General features: G+C 36.2%; 1 protein-coding gene and 1 pseudogene across 1 annotated transcript in view; one reads left to right on the top strand and one right to left on the bottom strand.

The window, feature by feature from the left end:
* Positions 1–23,310, top strand: part of CDK14 (cyclin dependent kinase 14) — a 508,542-nt gene that overhangs the window by 74,135 nt on the left and 411,097 nt on the right. The window lies entirely within an intron of this gene.
* On the bottom strand, positions 4,472–4,590 carry LOC112474042 (annotated as a pseudogene).

Here is a 23,310-nt window from a genome sequence, read left to right as displayed (position 1 = left end):
TTGCTACTAGGCCATCGAACTTGAGGTAGAGATTTGTCGAGGGAGTCAGTGGAATATTATTGTCTCTAATTGAAACCTCCCATGTGTTAGACATTCTGTTGTGCTTAAAGTGAATTTTGAGTGAGTAATGCAGTTCCATTTTATTGTACGAACAAGAGAAAATGAAAAACTCTGACCAAATACCAAATTGTTTGTGAACTAAAGATCAAGGAGGAAGAAAGACTTAAAAACCCATTCATCATGGCCACGTCTAATGAGTGAATGCATGATCTAATTGTGAATGAATTTTCTTTTTTTTAAAGCAGCAGCTGTGACTTACGCAATTTAGAAATGTTAACTTGCAAGTAGATCAAACCATCCACATCAGGGAAGAAGGGATAATTTGTTCAAAAAGGGATTTCATTATTTCTTAATTCATGATCTGAGCTGCAAACCCCATGTAAACATGAGAAGTAGGAAGATTTAAGAGATAACCAGAGTTGTGAATTGTGTTCCTTTTTTTTTTCGATTGTCAAATGATCTTTAATTGAAATAGTTTCCTTTGTAGTTCTTAACTAACTGAGCATTCCACTGTACCACTGTTGATGTCATCTATGATGTCATGAGGGCGGCGGCCATCAACATTGCAGCCCACAGACTAGGCAGTCTCCAGGATCTCCTTAATGGTTCCAGAGAGTTCTCCAGCTAAAGATTGGTGCTGCATCTGTCGTGCAGTGTTGACAGTCTCATCAACAGTGATATTTCCACTGTGCCTAAAGTTTATTTGTTTGTTTTTGCTTTTCTGTTCTCTTGCTGGGTCTTTGAGGGCTTTGATGATCAGGGCAGAGGCAGAAGGTACTACCCGATCTGGGCCTGTCTGGTCTGAGTGGTCAGTTTCACTGTCTTTGGCAATGTCATCAACCTTTTTTGGAGACAGACCCAGTGGGCCAATTTTGGGGACCTCTTTTTTTCTTTAAACCTAAAAAATCATCTTCAACATGGGTCTGTTACATTAATCAACTAGTGTTAAGTATTTAGGGCTGGTCCGAAAGTCAGGCTGGGTAAGAAGAAGCTATGAGCTACTGGACTTTGGGGCTGAGGAAGGCTAATTAAAACAAAAATTGTGAGAAAAAAGGCCTTACTTAGGAGGTGAGACTTACATAGAGTTCTGAAGGATGAGCAGGGTTTGGGTACAAGGTGGAAGAAAGAGGCATTTTGGGCAAAGGGAAAAGATGGGAGCAGTGGTAACTGAAAAGCAGAAATAATAGTGAGATATGAGGGCAAGAAATGATTTAGAGGCATATTAATGACTATATGTGTAATGAATGGGATGAAGTGATGTGCTAGGTTTTTGGGGTGCCTTGGTAACTAGGCAAGTTTTTTACCTGTGGTGTGTTTGATAACAGTCCCGCCCAACCCCCAAAGAAAGATTCAGGCAGTTATTTAAAACAGCATTTTACCTTTAAAAGTTAGTTAACTTTTTCCAAAGGAATTCGAAAGAGAAAGGCATTATTAGTCACGGAGAAACTTGAATTAAAAAAGCAATTTCTGAGATTCTCTGATAAAATCGTGAAATGTTGGCATCTTTTGCTGGTGATCTAAAACAAATAGGAACAGTTGCTGCAGCTGAAAGCAATAACTTCCGAAGGACAGAAAAGACAGCCAGTAAATATTTAAGTCACCGGGGTTGACAACTGAGAATGTGACTTAGAATTATGATTTCTTTTTCTCAGTGTCACCTAAATCAATACCAACTAGAATGATAACGTATAAAAGTTAAAAAGCTCAGGCTGTAAGGAAAGTATTAAGAAGGAAGTTCAAGAAATCCAAGTTGGACTGTGATAATCACAGCACAGTCAGAGTAGACGTGTGCAGCACATCCCTATGACCCTTCCTGCTTCTAAAATGATTTTTTACCTGTGGTGTGTTTGATAACAGTCCCGCCCAACCCCCAAAGAAAGATTCAGGCAGTTATTTAAAACAGCATTTTACCTTTAAAAGTTAGTTAACTTTTTCCAAAGGAATTCGAAAGAGAAAGGCATTATTAGTCACGGAGAAACTTGAATTAAAAAAGCAATTTCTGAGATTCTCTGATAAAATCGTGAAATGTTGGCATCTTTTGCTGGTGATCTAAAACAAATAGGAACAGTTGCTGCAGCTGAAAGCAATAACTTCCGAAGGACAGAAAAGACAGCCAGTAAATATTTAAGTCACCGGGGTTGACAACTGAGAATGTGACTTAGAATTATGATTTCTTTTTCTCAGTGTCACCTAAATCAATACCAACAGTACTAGAATGATAACATATAAAAGTTAAAAAGCTCAGGCTGTAAGGAAAGTATTAAGAAGGAAGTTCAAGAAATCCAAGTTGGACTGTGATAATCACAGCACAGTCAGAGTAGACGTGTGCAGCACATCCCTATGACCCTTCCTGCTTCTAAAATGAACTGAAGAAAACGAATGATTCATGGATTTCCTGTGGATGTCCAGTGTCTGGTGTTGACGCCTGGGATCAGTCATAGACCAGTGAATACGGATTTCTAATGGAAGTCAGTAATGGTACCTAAGAAAATAAGAAATGGAAATGGAAATGGAAATAGCATGTCATATTTGTGATATGACAGATTTGTGATGTTAAAAAACCTAACAACTTGAAGACTTAATCTTTTTTTACTTAGGTCATAATTAGCTTCCCCTATATGTCACTACTATTGAATCATTTGTTTGAAAATCTTTTTAATAATTTTTGTTGTATAAAATTATTTGTATTGTTTATATAGCACATAGAAATGACATAATCATTGTGCATGTCACAGCACTAAGTAATTCATGGGCGACAGTATTAGCTGTTAACAAAAAACCCACCACTAACAAATTATTGCAAAAGTAAACTGGAAAACACAATATGATGTTAAGTAAACGTGATATATCGAAAATGTATTATCATAATAAAAATCGTCATTCATAGTGACCCAGTGGGAGGGCTTCTCAAGACAAGGGATTTCTGAGATAGCAGGCGTTAAAATCTACAGTGGCAGTGGTGTAATCAACCCGACCCCAGGGACAGTTTTAAATAGCATTCATGTGTAGAAACAATGTTTATAAATGTGATTATATTACTCCATTAATCCATATGCCATAATGAATGTGCAGAATCTTTCCCTTTCTCCTCTCTTTCCATCTTCCTTCATTCATGTCTCCTTTCCTGCATTCCACCCACCAAAATGACTGTGCTTCTAAAATCTGCCAGACATTGTGTTCAGGGTTGCAGCTGTAAATAAGCAAGACAGAGAAGTCTCTTGCTGTCTCATGGTGTTCACCTTTGTGGCTCTTGAACGCCACTCTCACATTCTTCCACCCTCAGCGCCCCCCAGTTTTCAGACAAGTTAAGCAGGTAGTTACAGTATAGTGCTAATATGAATATTGGAGTCATTTATATAATTATCCTGAGTTCTGGTACTCCAGGAGAAGCAGATATGGTTAAATGTGGTTGAAAACGTAGTAAGATACCATGGCATTCTTAAAGGGAATGCCTGGTTACTTTCAGGAGCCATAGAAGGTGATGATGCTGGTTTTAATGACTAATTTAACCTCAAATTTATGATTTATAAAAAATTTGTACTGGTACGTATTAAAAACTACCTTTATTTTTATTATCATTGGCATCATTTGTTGTTTTATGTATGGACTGGAGGGATGTTTAGGGAGGCTGGGTATGCGTAGAGAATTGCTTTAAGTTGTTGAGCAAGAAATGACCAAGAATGGAGGAAAGGGATTAAAGTGGGAGGGTATGAGGGAATGAAAATAAATATTTAAATAAGCTGTGGTCTGCGAGTCCTTGGTCTCCTTTGAGGAGAAAAAAACTGAAGGCATTTACATACTGACCCCCAGGGGGCACTGTTAACCCAAAGTAGTTTAGTTGCTGACTAGAAGTTTGTTCCTTGGGGAAGGGTAGCAAATTCATGGTTGTTGGGGACAGACCCCTTTTGTATATTCCATGTTGGTAAATGGAATTTCAGTAACTTAGAGAATTTGTACTTCAAAATAGGATTTGAAAACCTGTGGAATTTGTTTCAATTACTTTGAAGATATGAAATACGTCATCTATTTTTAGATCCCTCCTTAGGTACGTTTTAGGCACTTAATCATCGCAGAATGGAAGGAAGAATTTGAGAGTTCCTAATACATTGCAAATTACTTGGAAATCATTCTTTGATGATCTAATAAGAAGAGAAACTTTTGATCTTTTCTGAGAAAATTTATATAGAATTCAGAATTTATGCTTAATTTAAGAGAGTTATGTGGTCTGCTTTATTGATGCTTGAATCTACATTTTTAGTTTTTATTTAAATGTTTCTAAAGTTAAGGTACTTTTTTTATGCATACATGTGAAACGGCATTAGAAGAATCTGATCATTTGTTCTGAGAATGTTATTTTATTTATTTATCTAGCTATTTGTTTGTTTGTTTGTTTGTTTATTTATTTATTTAATGCCTATAACACCTGGTATTCCCAGGTGGTCTCCCATCCAAGTACTAACCAGGCCCGACCCCGCTTAGCTTCTGAAATCAGACGAGATCGGACATGTTCAGGGTGGCATGGCCGTAGACTCTTATTTTTTAATAAAGTAATATACCACTACAATTGAGGATCCAGATCTTTAGACTATAAACCCTTTAAGGCAGATCGCAACCTATATTTAATGCTCTGGAAGGTATGCAGGGTGGGTTTCCTTGGTATTTGCTGTCTTAGAAGAAGTAGATAGAATAACACTTAAGCGTGTAGGCTCTGGATCCAGACCACCTGGCTCCAGATAGAGAGAGTTCTAACTCTACTAAGGACTCCTATTAAATGGTTTATTTTGTCAGTACTTTGGTTTACTCATCTGTAAAATGGGAATAACAGTACTTACCTACCTCAAAGGATTATTGTATAGATTAAATATGGCAATTTACGTAAAAAGAACTACTTCGTATTATTATTAATATAATTATTAACTTCTTTTGCTATGTCGATGTAATAACTTTTATTTAGAAAGCGTTTATTAAATGAATTAAAGTACCACAACCTAATTTATTTCATCTTAGGAGGAAATTCATGTGGAAGCACTAAATACTGCGTTTATAGCAGTATCCAGTACGATACTGTGGTTTCTCCCACTTTGAGCCAGATGGCGTTCTCTAGCTACAGAATAAAGAATCCTTTAGCTGTGTGTCATTTTAGTAGCAGTCACATATATTACCTTAAAATGAAATTAACATGGAATTAGAAAATTGATATATGGCATTGTATAGAAGTTTCAACCAGGTCATAAGAAAATTATGTTTGCATCCAGGTATTTTAAGAGCATCAAAAAGATGCACTAAAATAGTTATACTTGTAAGGGCTTGTTTTGACAAAGATTACTTTAGAAAAAAAGTAAATAAAAGCAAAAAAAGAAAAAGCCTGTAAGTTTAATTCTAAATGTGACCATGACTCTCGATGTTCAACTCAGATTTAAGTCCTCAATATACTTTTTGTTGTGATTTTTCTATTTTATTTTTATTCATGGTAATAATTAATTGAAAATGTTTTTTAAAAATTATACTATAATTCCTATTTAGTCTCATGCATTTGGATTTGTAGATAAAAACCACTTCCTTCACAAGTAGTTATTGAAAATCTAGTATGTGTTTATCTCAGTTCTGAACTAAGAGGATATAGCAGTGAACAAAACACAAAAATCCCTGCCATTGTGTAGCTTAATTGTGAAGGGAGGCAGGTAATAAACACATAGGTAAAGTTTGTCTGATGGGGTTAAGTACTATGTGGAAAAATAAAGCAAGGTTGTGTATAGGAAAGTTAGTAACTTTAAGTAGCATGATCAGAGAAGACTTCACACAAAATGTGACTTTTGAGCACAGACTTGGAGGCCATGAGGAAATGTGCCATGTGGACGCTCTGGGGAAGAATATTTCAGGTAGAGGGAATGACAAGGAGGTTGTGGGTGGCTCAGAGTGAACGAAGGGTAGAGTAGTAGGCCCGAGGTCAGAGACATAAGCAACACTGTACGGGGCCTTGTAGGCACTGTAAAACTGACTTTTACTCTTAATGAAGTGGGAAACCACTGGACATTTTTGAGCAGAGGAAAGCAATTTGGTTTCCATTTTAAAAGAATTACTTCATCAGCTATTCTGGAACAAGACTGTAGGGGAGCAGCAGGAGACCTGTTGAGAGGCTTCTGCAGTCTGTATGGTGATGGTGGATCTGGTCACCATCCAGCTAAGGGTGGCTGCTATGGAGATATGACAAGTGGTTGGAGTCCTGGTTTACTTTAAAGGTAGAGTCAACAGGATTTGCTGACAGCGTGAATATCAAATTAGAGTCATCAAAGGCTTTGGGTCTGAATGACAAATGATGGAATTACTGTGACATGACCTGCGGGAAGACTGTTGGAGGGGTCTCTTTCAGGATTGTTGTGGGGTGGGAAGTCAGCAGTTTTGTTTCATATGTGTCGAGTTTGAGTGGAAAGGTGCAGGTTTCCACATATAATCCCATAGCACATGTGTGTTATTCTTAAAGGTAAAAAAAAAAAAAAGGAAACGAGGTATGGTGTGCTCCAATTTGAGAAATACATGCATTGTACATTTGGGATTATTTTAAAGGTACACTTGATTGCAAATATTTAGGAACTTTTATATCTGACTTGCTTCTTTATGTCATGGTTCCATCTAACTTTTCCTGTTCTATAAGTCAAGAGTGTATTTTATTTTATTTATTATTTTATTTTATTGATTTTTAGACAAATACACCAAAACATTTCCATTACATATCTGTCATTCAGAGACTTATCTTTCAAGTATTATCTACATCGGGTAGCTATGTGTTTATCCCAAAATGATGCCGCAGTTGCACAAATATTTTTGGAATTCTGTTTTTATATTAATTCAAAAACTAACTTAGAAGCCACTTAGGAAAATTAGTCTTGAAGAGGTTTTCAACTTTTAGACACTGACTTTCATTCAACCTCTGCTTTGGCATATTGTGCCATAGTACTCCTAAAGAGCCAACAGCTTTTCACGTGCCAAGTTAGGCTTTTACCCATCAGTAGATTAATGATGTGGACTAATGAGAGTGCACAAGGGCTCTGCCTGCCGGAGACTGTGCTGGGGGAAGGGGCGGGGCCCATGCTGGCCTTTGCTTCCTGCCCCAAGACCACCTGGCACTTTGACTGTTCTCACCTGCCAGGCCAAGGGAGGCTGAGTTTTGCAGGAACTGTTACTAGGCATTTGATACCTTTTAATTTCTCTGAAAATAGATATTACATATTAAAAATCTCTTTACTCCCAATGTATACTTTTAAAGTAAATGAAATATATTGCTGTTTTGCTAAAAGGAATATTCTTTATATAGTATAATCTTAGGAGAATCCTTGTCACAAACTTTCCCCGTTTCCTGTACCAGGATTAGTTATAGTTCTCTTGAGGATTATGCATGGATTTATGGTTTTATTTTTTTAAATCTTTGTGGGCACTGAATCATGTCACTTATCATGGCTACTAAAAAGCTTAGTCAAATTTGTTGTCTAGCAAAAGTGAAATGCTTTTTTTTTACTTACTTTTCTCATGCACTTATTTTTTATTTTATTTTTAAATTGTGGTAAAAAAGCACATGACAGAAAATTTTACCACCTTTTCTAAGTGTGAAGCCCAGTTGTGTTAACTGTATTCGTGTTGTGCAATAGATCTTTAGGACTTTATCTTATAAAACTTTGTGCTTATTGTACAACTTCCCATTTTCTCCTCCCTCTCATCCATTTATTTTTAAAAGTTACTTTTAAAAAATCTAACTACATAGAGCATTAAAATGTCAAATTACATGAAATGGATGATTGTGATAAAACAGCAATTTCCTGTTTCCCATGCATCTCCTGCTTGTCTTCATCTATGTAGCCAGTGACAGTCAACTCTTTTTTTGCTGTTTCTCAGCAAAGTTATATCACAATTCTTATTTAAATTAGTAGTGTATATTTTTCTTTTGAAGACTGTGTCATCAGTATTTAGTATCCAGTGAGATGGTATACTATGCTAAGTTGCCATTCTTATATGATTTTTTTTGTTGTTTCAACTTGAGTTACATTTGTTACCTATTTGTTTACTTTTCTAAGTCTCTATCAATGTTCTGACAGTATTTTAAATGATGAAATGATTTGGGGACCTCACAGCTTCCACTTTTCATCTCTAGGCAGGATGGCTTATTCCTTAGCCTGAAGAATCTCCATTATTCTGGGACTCTCTTCAGTGCTTCGTCATGTTGGATTGCATGCCTTATGCTTTCTTGTTTGGTAGAACACTCAATCAGTAGCTTCCTAATGAGAATACTGGAGGCTAAATATTTTTTCCTTTCATGGCCGAAGCTGACTTTATTTCTGTTCCCACACTTGCATGACAGTTTGGCTGGGTATAGAATTTCATGTTGGAAATAATTTTTTTCCTACAGAATTTAAAACTCATTGCTCTGTGTTGTCCTCTAGATTTCATTTATACTTTCAAGAATTCTTTGCCATTTAATTGCTAATTAAATATGCGTATATATGTATATGTATATACGTATACATCTTAATTTTTTTTCCTCTGGAAGCTTGGGATCTTTTTTATATTCTGGTATAGTACAATTTCATAATAATTTGCTTTATAATAGGTCTTTTTTTTTCATTCATTGGGCTGAGTACTTGGTGGACTCTTTGGATCTGAAGACTTGTAATCTTTGGTTTTGGGATGAATCTGGAGACTTGTGTTTTGTCTGGGAAATTTTCCGATTTTATTACTTTACTCATCACCTCTCCTGTTTTTTCTATAGTTTCTGGAACTCTTGTTAGACTTTGGATCTACTGAGTTATGGAATTGATATTCTTATCCTCCTATTTGTTCACTTGCATTTTTTATCTTTTGGTCTTTTGTTTCTTTTTTCTAGGAGATTTCTTTGACTTAGTTTTCCATTTCCTTACTTTAAATTTTTATTTATTAAATATATCTTTAATTTCAGAGATCTCTTTTTTGGTCACTGGTGATTTTTTTTATACAGCTCCCTATTCTTATTTTATGTATGTGATACCTTCTTTCTCTGACAATATTAATTGTAGGATCTATTTGTTTTGTCTATGTTTAAATTGTTCTTCTCTAAGGAATGAATATTAAACATAGTTTTTAAAAAAATAAAAACGTTTCTATTTAAAGTAGTCTTCTGTTCTGTGCAATGTCTATGTTACATTCAGACCATATTTTCCTGTTTATTTTTGTATATTGCTCTTATATGATGGAAGCTGTTCTTGAATATATGGTTATCATTCTGTATTGAGTGTTTTGTTTTTTTAAGCATGAGTCTCAACATGCTGCTAAACATCTCTCTCTGTATGTAAGGCTTATTGGCAGGTTGTTTTGGCCATATGGTGATAAGTGGCAAGCAAGCTGCTTCATCAGGGATTCATAAATGTCAATACAGAAAGCCTTTTTCTTAGGTTTAAGTTTTTCAGAGAGGACTCTTTTAACCTGTTGGATGGAGAAATTAATTCCTGTATGTGGCAGCAGGACAAGAGAGTAGATCCGAGGGTCCTAGTGTTTTTCAGTTTTCAGATTTTCACTCAGTCCCAAGTGTCTACAGGTCAGTTTCTCTGGAGAATAATCTGGTTGCATTGGGTAGGGGTGGAATTCTGGGAGTTTTCATTTGGTCTATAGGTAGACTTCACCCAGCTCTCCTGTTTTTAATTCTGCTCCTCATTGTCCTTCTCCTTGGCTTATCTGGCTTGAGTTTTGTGCATGGATTGGCTCACATCTCATTGGTATCTCCCTGACAGGCACTTGACCAGCAGCTTTCTTTGCTCTATCAAACCAGAAATGTTTCTAACTTTCTCTTTGTCCTGATGCATTTACATCGTTTTTATTTTTTTACTAACATGTGTTTCAAGAGGGAGAGGAAATAAAAAGTCTGAGTGGTTAATCTGCCATGTTTAACAAATGTCCCATCTTGCTATTTGAATTTTTATTTCATTTTTCTAGGTTGTAAGTATTTCACTATCCATCTTAAAATCATTTCTGGAATAAGGTTGAGTATAAAATGTTTTAAAAGCTTTTTTCGAAGGATGATGCTGTGTGTTAGTATGAGAATGCAATATAAAGTTAGTATGAGAATAGAACACAGAATGGAAAGTTGATGAAAGCTTAATATAGTGAATAGAATTCAGTGTGATTAAAGATAACTTTTGCATTTTTAGATATCTAAATTATATAATCAACATTCTTTCCACCCAGATTACCCGCTCCCCAACTCCACCTCTCATTTTTTAAAAAAAAAAAAAAAAAAAAAAGGAAAAAATGAAAGAATACTAGACTGTGCCCTCAGGCACATTTTCTTTATGTTAGTATCTCTTTTACAATGCTGTATGAGTGCTTTAGAGATGTGGGCCTGCTGAAAAATAGCTGTATGATTCTGGCTGACCATAATTTTTTAATATAGATTATAAATTATATATAGTAATAGATTATATTGCTAAAAATATATTTTTAACATAAAAAGAATTCAGATTTATAGTTTCTAGGTTTGATCTGTATGTATTTTTTTAACTGACAGAACTATTCCATGAAGGTTCACAATGATGAATAATTACCCTGTTACTTTTCAAAGATCATTTTAACCTTTAGTGGTCATGTGACTTAAATTTAGACAGGCAAGTGAAAATGTACTATAACCATTATATATTGGTGTTTGCTCATACAGGATAACTGAAGTTATGTACTTATTTGGAGTCTAAACAGAAATAGACCTCACATCATAAAGTATGTAAATGTGGAATCACTATGTTGTACACCTGAAACTAATGTAATACTGTATGTCAACTATACTTAATTTAAAAAAGAATAGACCATCTCCTTCTTGTACTTGTTTTCTATATATTATATAGATTTAGTATGTTTTTGTATATATTTCCTAAACATGGAATAATGCAGTTATATATAAAAGTAGTATCCTTGCTGGGGTATATTTCTTATATTGCTATATAGATATAAAACACTTTGTTTGAAGGTTAATTTGCTTTTGAGCACGTTGTAATTGGTTTTTCCTTCTCACTGATTAGTGCATTAGCAAAAGATCAGTGTTTGGCCAGAATTATTTTAATTTTTAATTTTGTGTAATAAACACAGTGTTTACTGTGTGCAAGGCACTGTTCCAAGTCCTTTACAAAGATCATCTAATTTAATTCACAATGATCATCTGAGGTTGGTACTATTATTATTCCCATTTTCTCAGAGAGGAGAAGGAAATTGCTGGAACAGCTGGAAATAGTAAAGTCATGACATGAAGCTAGAGAGTCTAGCTTCTTAGTCCATGATCTTGGCCGCTATGACTTGAAGCAGTAACTCACACCAGCATGTTCACTCTGTGTTAACACAAAGCCGTCACAGCTCCTTCAGTCTTTATCTGAACCATGATAGACATTAAAGGGCTTGTGGAATAACCATAAGATTCCAAATAAAGTAAAAGTCCATAAAACAAAACAAAAATAAAAACTGTTGACTGTCTTGGTGCTAGTACAATAAAAATGTCCAGGTAAGAATCTTGTCAAACTTTACATTTAGTGATTCTAAAAAAGGAAAACATTGATCTGTCAAAATTGTTTGTATATCTCTCTCAAAAGATAGGGGTATAGAAATCAACAGTTCTGCTGTGATGTCAGCTAGCACTCATGGAGACAGGACCCCCTCTCACAATATTGAGGCTCTTTGGCTATCTTAAAAGCAGACAAAAACTAATTTGGTTTGGTAGTAATCTGGGATATTTTATTATCCCCCCGCATAGCCAATGAACCACACAGAAAGCAGGAGGTATAACAAAGGTGTCTCAAAGGTGTGGATTATTGACCAAAACCTAATGGGTTCCTCAAGCACAGGGTTATACCCTGCTCTCTCTGTCACCATCCATTTTGTATGACTGGCAAGGGATGGATTGAAAGGCACATTTTCAGAAGTGGTAAACTAAGTCTGTATGCCTTTCACGTGGAATATCTGTATCTCTTTATGAGGACCTAGTGTGTGCACAAAGGCATTTGGTTTAGAGAGACAGTGTGATGTTGGGTCCTTCCCACATTTGTAGGTTAGCAGATAAATATCAAAATTACCCAGATCTTATATTAATTTGGGGAAAAATGAAGAATTTTCTTGGCAATAAAGGAGTGTAGATTATCTGGTGCCTGTGTTAGAAGATATGAATGTGCCGGATGGAGGACGCCACACAATGTAACCCCGGAGTAGCTGTAGCTACCAATTCACAGAGCTCAGTGAATATTTCTGTTTGTGTTGGAAGCCAGCATGGCACCCACCATGTGCTGTGCTGAGAGACTAACATGATTGTGACAGTGCCATCAAGATACTCATAGAAATCAGAATATGAGGAAATATAGTATAAAATTAAAGTGTCTTATAATAAACACTAGGTATTTTTAGGTAAATAATGCTTTCCAGTTACCCATGAATTCAGAATCCTGGGAGGTTTCAGGTATAAGGAACAATTTGGCATGTGGGCTTTAGCATCAGCAGACTCCGGCTTGGATCCTGGCTCCACCACTTTTGTCACCTTGGACAATCTCTTGAACCTCCAAGCCTCATTTTTCTCATATGTGAAGTGAGGATAATAATAGGATAATCAATAGGATTAAATGAGATAATGTGAACAAGTATTTTGTGCCACTTTGAAACACCTAGTACATTTTAATAATAGTATTAATTGCAATCATCATCATCAACAGCAGCAGCTTCTCCCTCTCCTTCACATACTCATCCTGTTGATTTCATGTGCTAAATGTTTCTTAAATTCCTTTCCTGTCACTTGATTTTAGTTTTCATCATTCACTTATATTACTGCAGCAGTGTCCTGTTTGGCTTCAGCGGCTCATTCTACACCTCTAAAATCCATCCTCAAAATTCCTACTAGTGATCATTTTAAAACTCAAATGCAACCATTCCCCTATTGCTAAATCCCTTTCAGTATTCCTCATAGCCTTCGGGATAAAGGTAATCCTTCTCACAGTTGCAAGAAGAGAGTCTCTCCGTAGCTTTAAGCCTCAGGTGGTTATTTTTAGCCCTTACAGGCTACCATTCACAATCTTAAAGAATGCGACAGAGAGTTTTGCTTCCTTGCTATATCCTAGATCATAAAGTCAACCACTGAGCACTCCTCATTGCTACATCGGTCAGTTTTATGAAGAAGAAATAATGACCTTGAGACCTCCTACGCATGGTACTCTTCAGTCAAGTCAATAACTATTTAGAGAATACTGTCTATGAATTTAACAAATTAGACCAGACTTGTTCTTTCTGAATCTCAGTATGATGCCTTTTTCATTTAAATAATTTCTGAATTTACTGTGGGTTGGAAATTTTATTGGAATGTATTAGCAAGTAGAGTTTATGTGCTAGTTCTAGTATCTTATTTAGACTCCACCAGCATTTCTATATAACTGTTATGACAATATAGGAAATTTGTGACGAAGGCTGGTGGTCAAAATGGGCCTCCCAGTAGTAGCTGGGTCTCCCTTGGGAGATATCACCATCAGGAGGGGTTTCCACATGAATAGGATTATTTTATATTTTCTTTGTTTCAATTGTGTGAACTCTAAAAGTTATAGATATGGCATCTTTGTAGGCGTAAACCCAGGTTTCATTTTCTACCTTATAGCATTAACTTGAGCTTTTCATTATCTTTTACATAGAGGTCACTGCACTGTTATGATGAGAAAGAAAAACTGCTTTAAATTCAAGGCATTTCTTCTATCACGTTAAACAAAGTTCTCCCTAGAGAGAAGCATTTTGCAGCAGGGTTCCTTAGCTTGTGGGGTGCTACGACAAGGTGCATAAAATGTGAAGCACATGAGGGAAAGAATAGTTCATTTAGCTTGTGTATGAAATTCCAGATTTCTTTTTCATGCTGTTATAAGAAGCATTTCAGATTTTGTGCATATTTGCTTTTTTCCATTTTCGAAATGGTTGCTCTGTGTATTCTTTCTAAAGGTATTTAAAATGTGATGACTTCTGTGGAATACAAATATTAAGGTTGATGTCTAAAGGTCGTTTTTAAAATTTAAAACATCTATGCTCCTTCATCCTTAAATATTTATTGAACAGAAGTTGTATTAGTTGTATAAGCTGGTGGTGAGTCCTGGAATAGACCCTAGTCTGTGATGCCCATACGGACTTGGAGGAAACAGGCCAGGATTAGTGCCCACTCTCTTAGTGTTACCGCTGGGGCAGACATCTTCAGAGGTCTCATTTTCTGTAACTTGAGTCTTTGTAATGAATAGCTTGTGCAGATACTTTTCTTTTAACACCATACACTCAGGGTTGTATTGTTGGGAAGTTCCAGGAAAGGCTCATCAGGGAAGTGGATCCTGAGAGCAGAAATTGAACTAGTTTGTACTACGACATGACTGTGTTGTTTTGCTTCTTTGTTTCTTCTATAATCAATGCAGTGGGTGTCCCAGGCACACATGAAGAAGCTTCTGTGAAAGAGCATCCACTTGGTCATTGACTTTGGGTCCTCTGCCTTTTTCATTCTTCTTAATGATTCTCTTACTAGATTCTTTCTGACCTGGTATTTATAATAAATCTGCTTACTGAGCAGAGAGAAGTTGTTTAAGCTGGCTCTGATGTCATACATTGTTCATTTCTCTGAGTTATTTCACTTCCTTTAAAAATGGACTTACAGCATAAGGTCTCTAATATAAGAAAGATTATTGAGGAAGATCAAGTGTGTCATTGGAATTAAGTCATTTACATATGGAGATAAAAGCAGATGGAGGTGGGTCATATAACTTAAAGGGATAGTCTATACCATGGTGGATGCCCAAGGGCTGGAAAGGAAGGAAGAATGAATCATTGTCATCAAAATCTGCTTCGGAGTGGAGCTCTTAGCTTTTCATTTTTGTACCTTTGTGCTTGGCACTGTGCCAGGCCCGTAGTAGGAGTTCAGTATATGTTTTTTGAAGTAACTGTCAAATGAGATGTTGAGAGTAAGCTCTAAGATAAGACGGAAAGTAATGATTACATTATAAATACTGAGGATACAGAGAAAAGTCAGAAGGAATAGAAGGCAAACAATGACTTAAAAAAATGAAAGCAAACCATTTAATGTTAATGGAAAGGTATTTAATTAAAAGAAAAACAGTAGACTGACAATATACATTTTTATTAAGCTTCTTTATACAAGTAAATATTAAATATTAAAATCAAAACTATTACTTTAACCTTAAAAGTATAAGACTTTATATGTTGTCTTGTCTTGACCAACTGAACTCTTTTACTTTAATTTGAAGGTTATATTGGATAAATTCTAGACTGTTTCTGTATCTGAATGACCATATGACAGTTTTTTACTAGTTAAAAAATATATAGTTGAAAAATCTTGTTGAATATGTCCCTATCCAATGTAATATTAACATTTAGTATTATAAGTAAGTTAACTGATTCACTGTGCATACACCAGAATCTGTGTGTATTAATTAATAAGTATCACGTAAGTGTTCTTGAATTCAAGAGCTAAATGATTGAAAGTTGAAAATATTCAAATAGGAACATGCTGAGAAAATGTTTCATTCGGAAAATTAGTTTAAGGTTCATGAGCAAGAAACTATGAATAACTTTTAGGTATGAATGATAAGGTAGTAAATAATCATTTAAGACTTGATATGGCATATCTTCTATGTAGATCTCGAGCAGCTAAGTTGCTACTTCAACTAAGAATGGATCTGATTACGTGGTTTATATAATCTTATGTGATCAGGATAATTTCTCCCAAATGAAATTCTGATTGCTGTTTTCTTGCTTATGACTCCCTGTTGTCTTTATGATAAACCCAAAACTCAGGCTGGCACACAAGACCCTTCGTGACTGCCCATCGTCAGCCTTATTTAAGCCTCACCTTTCACCTGCTTCCGTTTCCTCCTACTTTCCCCAGATTTTCTGTAGAGAACTACTGCATTCCCAGAAATGTGTTATAATATTTCCTACTTCATTTTTATACCCCTAATGCTCTATCTAAAAAGCCCCTCCCTAACATTATGAGGCTTTAAAAATATAACTTGATAAATATTTAATGGCTCCTTTTAGCATTATACCGTATGTATTAAAGTAATAAACAATTGAAATATATATTCTCTACCCCAGGAAGCAATGAGTAAGAGTATAGAAATGATTTGTTCAAAAAGAGCAAAAAGAAGAAAAAAATAGAAATGATTTATTTATGTATTTACTCAACATATATTTATTGAGCACCTACTATTTGCCAGGCACTGTTCTTGGCCCTAGAGATTTACTTTTACTTTCCCATGGAACTTTTACTTTAGTGGGGATGACAGACAGATAATAAAGATAAATACAATGTAGCAGCCAGAGAGAAGTGCAAAGAATATAAATCAAAGCAAGGAAAGGGGAAAGAGAGATGTGAGGGTCAGGGAAAGTATTTCCGAGAAGGCGACTTCTGAGTGTAGATCTTAAGAAAAGAGGGAGCAAACCGTGAGAATATTTGAAAGAAGGGGGTGTAGCGGGCTTGAGATATAGAGGGGCTTGATGTCCTTAAGAAACAGGACGGAGCTTAGGGTGGCTGAACAAGGGTACTGGTGAAAAGGTCATGGTTAGGAGGTAGCGTTTTATTCTGTTAGAGACTGTTTAAGGAGAGCAGGACAGTGATACTTTTAAAAACCTGGCCGTTGTGTACAGACTTGGGCAGAGGGAAGAAAAGGACGGCAGCAGCAGAAAGACAAGTTAGGAGGCTGTCGTGATCGTCCAGAGATACTTGACGACTTGGACTAAGATGGAAGCAGTGAAGGTGCTGAGAACTGGTTGCATTTGAAATATGTTCTGAAAGTAGAGCCAGAAAACTAGCTGTCGGGCTTAGATGTGGGATATCAGAGAGCAATTAAGGATTCTCTAATAAATCAAGTATATTAATGGTAGGGCCATTTATTGAGATGGAGAATATTGAGTGGGGAGGAGCAGGGTTGGGAGGGTATGGAATCAGGAATTTGGTTTTGGACTTGTTAAATTTGAGTCCTGTTAGATATTTGAAAGGAATTGTCACATAAGTAGTTGGATATATGAGCTGGGATGAAGGAAAGGTAGGGCCTAGAGATATAAATTTGAGAACCCTCAGGTATTGATGGCATTTAACCCATTACATTTAAGATCACCTTAGGAGGGAGTGTAGACAGAGATGAAAAGAGGTCCAAAGTGCCAGCACTGGGAAGCCTTCTGTCTTTAGAGTTCGGGAAGAAGAGAAACCCCCAGTAAAAGAGACCAAGAAGGCAGAGCCAGTGAGGTAAAAAGAAAACTAGCTTGGAGCCCAAGTGAAGAAAAGAGGAGGCGATCAGTTGCGTCAGCTACTTCTGGGAGGTCCAGGTGAGGTCTGGGAATTGCCCACTGGGACTGGCATCGTGGAGGCCATTGCTGACCATGGTGTAGTGGAGAGGACAGAAGCCCGATTAAAATTAGTTTAAGAATGAAAGGGAGTTTTTGCCTTTGTTGTTGGTTTTGGTCTCAAAAAATCATTGCCAAGATTGATGTGTGGTAATCATTTCACACTATATACATATATCAAGTCATTGAGTTGTAAACCTAAAACTAATACAATGTTATATGTCAGTTATATTGCAAATTTTTTAAAAAGCCAAAAAAAAAAAAAAAAAAAGGAGAAGCAGTGGAGCCAATTGGGTTTAACTCTTCTTTGAGAAATTTTGTTATAAATACAGAATAATGACGCTATAGCTGAGAGGGTTGAGAGATCAAGGGATTTTTAAAGTAGAAAACTTTAGGAATAATTGCAGTGTCATTTCCCTTCCTTTTTTTTGTTAAGAAGACATGCCTTAGCTGAAGCGGTACTTAGCTCCAATATTTACAGTCCCTATATTTACAGTCCCTATAAACATGAGAAAATTGTCATTGAAAGAGGCTGAGCTTTTTACATTCTCATGGTATTAAAATCTCTTTATAAAGTATGCGATTTCAGAGCATTTCCAACTCTTTTAACTTTTCAGATGTTAGATGGTGTCTCTGAACCGATATAAAGTTGAATTTTTCTGAGTGAGATTTTCTATAAACCAAAATGTAATTTCAGACTAAAAATTCTAGAGAGGACTTCTACGTTTGAAGCAAAATTGGTGGCGGTTATAGTCTTCTATTTTTTTAGAATACCTAAATGGAGTTAAAAGAATCAAACATTTTTCCAATAAAGTGTTAGATGGACATGGCAATTGTTAAAAGATTTAAAAAATACTTAAAGCACTTGAAGAAAATTAGCTGATGCATGCTACTTTTGTTTGTCCTGAAAGGTAAGGTTAGTTTTAGTTATAATTAATTGTCCACACAAATATATGCTTACCTTACATTTTCAGTGATGGTGGGAATATCTTGGAGAAAAGGGATCTTCTTCAGAGTCCTGTGGTGGTGGTATTTTCACCTGTGCTTATATACACTATTCTAACACTGATTATATTAATGTTTATTTTCTTGCTTTAATTTCATGCTAATTGTAATAATAGCACAATAATAAATTCTACTGGTAAATTACCTTGCCTACTCTTACAATATAATTTCTTAGTTGTACTACCTTATGCTGTTTGTAAATGAGAGAAAAAGCAAAATAGTGGTGGATTCTTCGTATTGAGAAGTAGACTATACTTCTACATGGATATCATCATGGATTTACTAGATTTTAATAAGAAAGCCAATTATTTGTGTATGTTTTGAAAGCTGATGCCTTAGAATTTTATTCCTTTTTTCATCAGATAGAACTTTTTTATTTTATTTTATTTTATTTTATTTTTTTAGTGCAGTCTCAGAAGATAAGAGTCCAGCTTCCTGACTGGCACAAATTCTCTTAAAATATCCCCCAATTTTTTTGAAAATGTGCGCCTGCCTGCCAGTTTGGGGCTGTTTATTCGAAAAGTAACTTGGTTGCTACGGGCAAAATTGATTCTTGATGAATTTTTTTGTTTGTTTTTTTAATCTTCTGTGGTCCAAAATTTCAAGCGGCAGTCAGGTAAGAATACATTATGTGGCTGATTTTTCCGTTGGTAAATGTAAAGTTCACCTCTGCTGGCATTCACTACTTATGAAATTTCCCTTGTGTGTTCTGATGATGGTAAAGTCTCTTGTAATTCTAATCTGTTCAATAAACCTTACTTTGAAGTTTCATTATGGGTTCTCAGTTCTGACTTGACTCGTAAGCTGCAGCTTTGCAGTTGCAAGGGAGAAATATGATGGTGAGAAAAGCTTGCGTGTGTACTGTGGAGAGGAAGTGCGGGAGGGGGGGGGAGAGGGAGGGAGAGAGAGAGCGAGCTAAATTTTCTCATTAAAACTCAGAGAACTATAAATAGCTCCCTGTACTTTTAGCTAAAGGAAATATCAGGAAGAAAGGTTATAAGGTAGCACTTATAGCTGTTAAAAAAGTGGTTGAGTTTCATGGAATGGTGCAAAAGCAAAGTATAACGGCAATAGAAATAGATACTGGAGAGGAATCAAATCATTAGGAACTGATGGACTGAAGGAGTGACAGAAAATGAGTCTGTATCAGCCCATGGCTGATACAGAAGGAAGTGCCCAGGCAGATGTGATGCCAGAGAACCAAGACCATTACCAGACCTCTGCAGAAGTGTGAGCCCCAGGATAAAGGGCTGTGTCTGTGGTGCCTAAAGGCTAAGTGCATAGTCAGCTCTAAATATACATTATGCTTATCACTGAGTTGTAAAAGCCTTTGATTTACTGAATTGTTCTAAGCAGTTTATACATCATTTAGTCTCACAGCAACCCTCTAAAATATATAAACATTATTATTATTAATCCCATAAATGAGGTATCTTGCCGATTGGGAACCCATGTTTGTTTGATTCTTGGACTCATGCTCTTCTCCTTCTAGCTGTTTTCCATCTGGACTTGTGTTGGTTGGTGCTTCAGTGTACCTGTTTATGTGGGTTCACCCATGATGTTGCTCCTTTTCTCCTTATCAAACTTATTTCAACGCTTAGAGTCCTGAGTTAAAGAACCTTGATGGGTGTGAGAGGAAATATCTGAACCAAGGTGGATCTGCACCAGACTGTTGTCCTTGAAGTTAGGTGGTCCTGCCCGTGATGTAGTTACTGCATGCCTATACAAGGAATTGGTTGTTATGGGGTCAGTCAGGAAGTATGAACTGATTTTTTTTTTTTTAATTTTAAATATGAACTAAATCTTCTTTGAATGATTAGGAGAACCAGTGACTATTGAGAGAATCTGGTGCTTCAGGGGAGGATTGATAAAACTAAGTTAATCAATTTGGCCTTTGTATTGTGATGAGTAAAACTCCATCTTCCCTAAATTAGAATCAGTATCCCCCAATACTGAGAGGAATGAAAGCTAAAGATAGTCTCCAAGTTCCTCATCACTAGCTGTTGCAGCAATTTCCAAAGCTTAATTTTTCTTAAGGGTTATGGAAAAGGGATTTGGTTGTCTGTGTCCAGGGTGACCAAGAAAAACACATCTTTGAACCATATGGGAAGGCAGCGTACTTGGAGTCCCTGGAATCTATCCAAATAATCTTCCACCAGGGGGGAGAAAAGAACCATTGTTCACGAGGGTTCAAATCACGGAAGTTGTTCAACTCTTCTAGGCTGTACTCCTATGATATTACAAAGGTTCTTTTGTTGAACTATCAAATTACATCCAGATATAGATAACAATTCTTGTGCTAAGCGTAATCATTGCTGGTCTTTGGATGTATATTCCTGTCCCCTCTCCCTTCCCCGCAACATGTTACCTGTTGAATTTTTTGTTACTGGTGTTCAGAATTTGAGTACCTAAACTGAAAATCTGCCAATTTTGCTCGATCCATCATTCTGAGGCCTCCCTTATTCTGAACTCTTGTAGTATTTTCTTTTATGTCTGTGGCAATTATTTCTTGCATCATATTTATTTGGATAAGTATCTGTCAGAGTAGTAATTGTGTCTCATTCATTTTTATGCTTCCTATAGCACTTAATACAAAGGTTAATAAATGGTTGGCAAATGAATAGAACATAAAAAAATTCTTTAGTAATGAAATACATAAAATGTAGTTTACTTTATATCTTCTTAGCACTTTCTTTACATATTCCATAAGTCTGTAGTGTACTTTTGTGACTTTTTCCAGAATCCCCTTGCTATTACTCCTTTAATTTTTAATAACTCACTCTCGTTCGTCACCAGAAGCCTTTAAAGCTCAGGGTTAGCATAACAAGCTGATTTCCCTTCCATAATTCCTGTGACATTTCTTAGCTACTTAGTGGTGGTGATATTTACCAACACTTTTTAAATGGAATTTACAAGGCTAAGTCAGTTTATTTCCCTTTAGGTACTGTGTCTACAGTTTGAATACATGCTCCCACAGCAACTTGGATGCCTGGTGAAGTTAATTGGTCCAAGTAGGCAGGCTTCTTACAGGTACAGATAACTCATTACTAGGTACTACCCCATGACTTACAGCAGTTACACAATTTCCCCTGTCAAGTTTTAACAGTAAATAAAAGAATTTAATGTATATGATAATTTAGTATAAATTTATAGTATAAATGTTATTGTATATATAGTAGCTTTGTAAAAACCTTTGGTTGCTATTACACCCATCCTTTCCTACCATCATAAAAGTCAACATCAATCATAAATCTCCTCATTTATTAAGTCACTTAGCTCTAGCTCTGGCATTAGTGCTTCCCAGTAGCTGCATATTCTTTGTACATGTATTTCCATGTGTCCAAGTGCTCTTGGTTACAAGGAACCGAAAATCAACCTGAAGTAGCTAAAGAAAAAAATGGTAATTATCAGGAGGGTAGTGTGGCAGAATAGAAATAAGGGCTTAGGAACCTCGCTTTGGAAAGTCAGGCAACCAGGCAGTGCTAAAGACCTTGGCGGCTGGGACCAGGGAGTCCATGTTGTCAGTGCTGTCTATTGCCTTCATCTCTAGACCCTTATTCCTTGATAGTTTTAGGATTTCAGTCCAGCTTCTCTACAGGGCTGGAGCCACTGACACTGGTGGCTTCTAAGCTGATGCTTTCTCTGCTTTGCCACCATCAGGGATGGAGGAAGGGAGGCATTTTAGCTCTGGTTGGAAAAGTCTCAGAAACTCCTGGCCCAAGTTGGATTCCTTGTCTGGTCCTGGACAGGGTGCAGCCTCCCTAGACTTCAGCCTCCCTAGACTATCTTATTTTTTTTTTTCTGACAAAATTATACTGTATTTATTTTTATAATTTACTTTTTTTAGTTGAAGAAATGACTTAAATTCTCCTCCCTCCCCACGCCCCGTCTACCTCTCCCTTCCCCCCTTCCCCCTACTCTCTGTTAACCACTAACCATTCAAGAAAAACATTCCTCAAGGAGTGGCAGAAAGGATTCAACCAGTGTTTGAGTGCTGCTGTTGTCACTGTTTTACTGGATACAAAAGGAGTATAGGAGTAAATTAAAACACTTCAAATTTTTTAACATCCCTGTTAATGTGTTTTTTTGCGACGAACCTCCTTCTCTGTTTCGCCAGTGAGACTGGACTGGTGTTATGACCATCTGATAATTCTTCCTTAGACAGATAATTACTTGGGTTTGCTTTCTGTTCTTTGAAAGTGATGTGCATGTGGTTTTATGATCTACATTATACCAGTATTAGCTTGAAAAGGCAAATACTAAAACATGGCCACTGGAAAGTTAATTAAATTACACAGGAGCGCATCTTTCAATTTCAGTTGTGAGTTGGTTATCTTTTCATTATTATGAGTGTTTATTGTTGAATATACAAGCATTGTTATTTATTCTTTCCCATGGCTCTGCTTCCTGTTTATTTACATCTTAGATGTATAAGACAAAGGAAACAAATTGTTTCATGAATGCTTTTTATTTTGCTATTTTAAAGTACTAGACCAGTGACAGAGAATTTCTAAATTTAAAAATGTCAAATGTAATTTGAAATTATTTCTTGTATGTCTGTTTGGCAGGAAAGTTTCTTCCTTTTGGGATTTTCCTGGTTTTCTAACTAAGTGAAATTTTAGAAAGCTGGGATAAAGTTCCTAAGAGCAATAAAGCTGACTTATAACCCCAGACTAGAAAATCCTTTCTCTTCTTTTCATAGTTAACTCAAAAACTTAGGTAACTTTTTAAAAAGGAGGCTTAGCTTCTTAAGAAGCTTTTTGATAGTCATGGATTTGTCAGCTCTCTCCTTACTGGCACCCTGACATCAGGAAGAGAGAAAATCCTCACATCTTTTCTCAATGCCTTTTGCCTTTCTTCTCGTTGCTACCTGAGGATTTCGTGTCT

Source organism: Pteropus alecto, unplaced genomic scaffold (genome assembly GCF_000325575.1).
Source record: "Pteropus alecto unplaced genomic scaffold, ASM32557v1 scaffold69, whole genome shotgun sequence".
NCBI classification, from domain to species: Eukaryota; Metazoa; Chordata; class Mammalia; order Chiroptera; family Pteropodidae; genus Pteropus; species Pteropus alecto.
Note: the sequence above shows the minus strand (reverse complement) of the source record. Positions and strands in the feature narration are given on the sequence as shown.